Source organism: Thalassophryne amazonica, chromosome 9 (assembly GCF_902500255.1).
Source record: "Thalassophryne amazonica chromosome 9, fThaAma1.1, whole genome shotgun sequence".
NCBI lineage: Eukaryota > Metazoa > Chordata > Actinopteri > Batrachoidiformes > Batrachoididae > Thalassophryne > Thalassophryne amazonica.
In genome coordinates, this window is record NC_047111.1 from 6,587,537 (window position 1) to 6,593,130 (window position 5,594).

The following is a 5,594-nucleotide window of genomic DNA, read 5'->3' on the forward strand; positions in this document are numbered from 1 at the left end:
AAACACTGAGGAGCAGCATCTTTTTATATATAGTTCAGCAGATAAGAGAATATTTAGAGTGGAATCCTGTAAATGGTGATACAAGCATCAAATTTAGCACAAATAATCCATAGACATTAACTCTTTTTAAAAACTGATTGGGCACTTGAATTTTCAAGAGGCAGCCAGGTAAATCAAATCAAATCAATTTTATTTATATAGCGCCAAATCACAACAACAGTTGCCCCAAGGCGCTTTATATTGTAAGGCAAAAGCCATACAATAATCACAGAAAAACCCCAACGGTCAAAACGACCCCCTGTGAGCAAGCACTTGGCGACAGTGGGAAGGAAAAACCCCCTTTTAACAGGAAGAAACCTCCAGTAGAACCAGGCTCAGGGAGGGGCAGTCTTCTGCTGGGACTGGTTGGGGCTGAGGGAGAGAACCAGGAAAAAGACATGCTGTGGAGGGGAGCAGAGATCAATCACTAATGATTAAATGCAGAGTGGTGCATACAGAGCAAAAAGAGAAAGAAACATGGTGCATCATGGGAAGGTAGGGGTCAATTGAAGAATTACACAGGGGTCAAAATTAAAAGATGCTTCAATCACACAGAAAACTACACATTATTTGCCTGATCCTAATGATTCCAAAAAGGTATAGTTGGACTGTCTGTGACTGAATGTTATGGAGTTACAGGATAAAAACAGCAAGAATGGTGACAAAGGTCAGTTTCAGTTTGTACAGGGGTCAAAAGTTAAAGTTGCTCCAATTTTAGTAAAAAAAAAAAAAGATGCAGATTATTGGTTGAGTTAATCAGGTTTTAAAAAGTAACAGTTTGCATCATGTCATGCTTAGTTCATATTACAGGGTAACATGTCACATGTCATAGAATCCAATGGGCATTGACCTTGTTTGACCTTTACCTTGGAGACCAAGCATTCAGCACTGTCAAAACTATTCCATTTATTAATCCTATTAACCAATAATTTGCATCACGTTTTACCAAAATTAGAGCAACTCTTTACTTTTTGACCCCTGTACAAACTGAAATTGACCTTTGTCACCATTCTTGCCATTTTTACCCCAAAACTCCATAACGTTCAGTCATATAGTCCAAACTATGCCTTTTTGGAATCTTTATAATCAGAAAGTCACGTGATGTAGTTTTCAATTTGATTGGAGCATTTTTAAATTTTGACCCGTGTGATTCTTCAGTTGACCCCCACCTGGCCACCTATTAGAGTAAAATACAGTCGTTTACTCACCAATATAACTTTGGTGTCATTATTAGTCCATAGTTCAAACGATGTGTTCAGTTAAAATCTGAGGCAAACCTTTTTCTTCTTCTCCTAAGGTGGATTAGAACGTTTTGTGGTACACAGCACCAACTACTGGACAGGAGGAACCTAGCAGTCAATGTGACACTGATTTCAGAATGCAGGTCTTTCAACCAAATGTGTGGTGCCGTGACAGGTCAATCATCTGTGTCCAGTCAGATTTCAGGGGAGTTCAGTGAAACCTTGGCCTCCGCTCTTGCTCCACCCATGCCAGGAAGGAACATTTGATATTTTCTGTTTCACTGTGACTGAAAATTTGGCACTTCCTGTTTAGTGTGAGCTTGCCAATACATTCCCATGAGATTCCATGGGATTTTGTTTGTCATCCAGGAAGTGTTTGACATTTGGGCCACAATGTACCATGAGTGAGCTTCATGCTGCTGCACGTCACTTTGCTCGTAATATTTTTTTCTCCATGGTAATCGATTAATTCAACACACAGCTGCTCATCTCCTTCCTCAGGGGGTACTTGGGCTTGTTCAAGGGGGAACCGACAGACATGCTGCTGCTGTTTCTGATGTGTCTGTTCAGAACATGCTATTTTTTGAGCAGAGCAGCTTGCTAAACATTTGCCTGCATTGATTATTTAAAACAGTGAAATGTATAAATCCAGATTTTTTTTTCAGAAATATGAGCTAACATGGGGAGAAAAGTGAGCTAGCTTATAAATTATGGACAAAGTTCAGCATAGACAACAGGCTAATGTTCCAGAACGTCCGATCACATGAACCACTAACAGACCCACCTTGCCTAATGAAAGAACTGGGTGACATACTGTCAACTCTTCGCTTGTTTCTCCTGTTTGAGCTTTTTTTTTTTTTCTTTTCTTTTTTGATCTCTGACATGTGAGGCACCCTGCTGTCTCCTCCACTCCCTGTCTGAAACGTACAGTAGTGTTCAGAATAATAGTGCTGCTATGTGACTAAAAAGATGAATCCAGGTTTTGAGTATATTTCTTATTGTTACATGGGAAACAAGGTACCAGTAGATTCAATAGATTCTCACAAATGGAAAAACTGTGGTTATACAACTAAATACTAGTTTAGTGATTCACAGGATTGCTAAAAAAGCAGTTTGAACATAATAGTTTTGAGTTTGTAGCGTCAACAGCAGATGCTACTATTATTGTGAACACCCACTTTTCTACTTTTTTTTTACTAATAGCCCAATTTCATAGCCTTAAGAGTGTGCATATCATGAATGCTTGGTCTTGTTGGATTTGTGGGAATCTACTGGTACCTTGTTTCCCATGTAACAATAAGAAATATACTCAAAACCTGGATTAATCTTTTTAGTCACATGGCACTACTATTATTCTGAACACTACTGTATGTCTCTGCAGCTGTCTGATGGAGCAGGTGGGCTGAGCCATTTTTACTTAACTTGGGGGTGTTGGGAAATTATTCCATAACAGATAAGTTTAGTGTTACCAATAAATTGTAAATAAAATATGTCTGATTGTAAGTTTCTTACTGTCATATTATTTTGTCAGTATTATAACTATCACCGGCAGGGGTGGTAGCCAAGTGGTTAATGCGCTTGGTTTCAGTTCAGAAGGTTCCAGGTTCAAATCCCACCCCTGCCACATTTCTCCATGTAATGTGTTGTGTCAGGAAGGGCATCCGGCGTAAAACTTGTGCCAAATCAACATGCAGATCCACCTTGGATTTGCTGTGGCGACCCCAAGTACAAACAAGGGAGCAGCCGAAGGCACTTTTTATTATAATTGTATTACCATGTTGCCCTTGTGGATCCACGGGCTCTCGATTCAGTAGTTTATAAAATCACTCAGGCTTTTGATAGAAAGATGATTTGCTGCCACCTGCTAGAATGGCTTGAGAGTCCAGAAAGTAGTTAGCAATACACGTACAGCTGCTGTAAGCAGGTGCTTTTAAATTGACAAAAAGTGACTGAAGACATTTAAAACTACGACACGTCACTCATGGTACCAACATGAAACTTAAGTCACTCATGGTAATAACAACATGAGACTACACTACCTACACTGTTAAACTAACATAAACCACAATAACATTTAAAACCTCACAACCCTGAACTCTCATGGTGCATTGCAGCACAGCATCCATTTTTTAAATTGGTTAAAAATAAACATGGTGAAATCAAGCTGATTTCACCATGTTTATGATTTAATTTCTCAGAGCATATGACACCAAAATACATCAAGATTTTCATAATTCTTCATTTAAAAGTCAGTGCATTTGACATTGAATTTACCTGAGATATGCACTTTAGTTGCTTTTTTTTTTTTATTGAGCTGGTGCCGTCAGTTCACCAGCACCTTAATGCTATAATTCTCATTATGTGCTCTTAACCCTATAACGTCTGAGCCACGAAATGTATGTATCCAATATCATACATACGGCATTATAGGGTTCATTTAGTAAATTACTGGCTTAGATCATTTGTTTTGGAGTTACTGCCTGCACAAGGTGATTGGGAAGAATGATTAACTAACTCATTTACATTTTTGTTGTACAAGTCCTGCACCACTACCAGCTCAGGGAACAATGAGAAAGACAGAAATTAAATGACTGCTGATGTGTTTATGTAATTGCATCAGAACTTTAGGTCAGACATTTTTGCATCCATAATTCATGGTTTTGTTCTGTAGAATAGATACAGCTATAATTATAGACATTCAATTTTGGGCCACCTTGAGTCTTGGATGTTTTAAATCCAATTACTCTTCACAGCTAGTATTCAAAGACTGAATAATACTCAATATGAAATGTGCTGTACTGCAATGTTTGAACTACCCACACGTCTTACTAGCCACCAATGCAAAGTAGAATTTGGGCAATTCATGGGAGCCCTATTCTGCCCACTCTGGACCTATGTGCTGCTGGTTCCATTGCCTTTGTTGCTCTCTATCAGATATCCTTATGACCAATAATTTGCTGATTTATAGCCATGGTGTGGCGTCCATCATAGTAATCCGTGTCGTCCAGTTAATGAAGTATTATAATATGCTGTATTATGTTAATGCAGGTTAATATCTCAAAAACTGTCCAAATTTTTTTTTTAATTTGGCAATGGCGTAATATGGGTCATTGACATTGTTCCCATCTAAAAATCATATTTGTAGATTTCGTTTGGAAATGGCAGTTGTTTTTTTTTTGTTTTTTTGCCAAAAAACAGACAATTTGGGTATTTGGACCCACTTTTCTTCTAATTTAACAAGGAAACAATATTGTCCATTGATACTGTTCCCATCCCAAAATTATTTACATATATTTGTTTGGAAACGGCAGCCATTTTTAATGCTGAAAATGGCCATTTTGCCTTGGGCTTTAACTGAATCGGTAACCCGCACCCCTTGGCATTCTTGTTGAATATGCAATTTCAGCTTCTCATTAATAATGTTAACCAAATTACACTGGCACAAACATTTTGCATTTTAATCACACTACCAGTCTTGACGTATTTCAGGCTCATTCAAAATAACATTCAGAGGTCATTTCTGAGGGAATGTTTTAATGGTAGACCATTTCCACATGACAATTTAAAAATGCTTTCAGGTCAACCTTTTTCCATAGTTTCCTTATAAGGTGAACAGAATTAACAACGGATTAGTGTTTTTCCCCACCCTCCTGTCATTTATGTAACACTTTTCCACGTATGAAAATACAACCTTTTAAAACATATTTGGCAAATACAGAAGCACGCCCAACAGGTTTCCTCAAAGAAATTTAATCAACATTTTATGCCGACACATGGATTCTTATCCCTCCACCCACTCCCTTTATTTTTTGTCTTTTCTTTTTTACTAAAATAACCCAGAATGTTAACAGTCTACACAGTTAAAGGACACAATTACTGATGGAGAAAAGAAAAAAAAAATTACAATATTACCGTTTAAACTGTGTACTCCTAATGTTCTAGCTAGACAAGACAGACGAATACAGAAAGACCATCAATTTGACGGGTCGTTTGAACTGGATTTTTGTTCCAATACCTCCGGTGTGACCAATTTGTACAATTCCATTTTCAGGAAGGCAAACAGAAGTGCCTGTTTCCATTTCTTCATTTTATTCAAGGCTTATTACTGTTGCTCGTCTTTGGCTCAAGGCCTAGTGATCAAACAGAAGGCACTTTTGTTGGCATTGGTGATGCAACTAACATGGCAGTTACCTCAGGGCCTAAATAAATATTTGTGAAAATGCAGTACTGATTTTAGTTAAGAATTTTGACTTTACAAACACCAAAGCAGAATGAAATTTTTATTCCAGCAAACGCAGTGGTCTTCAACATTTA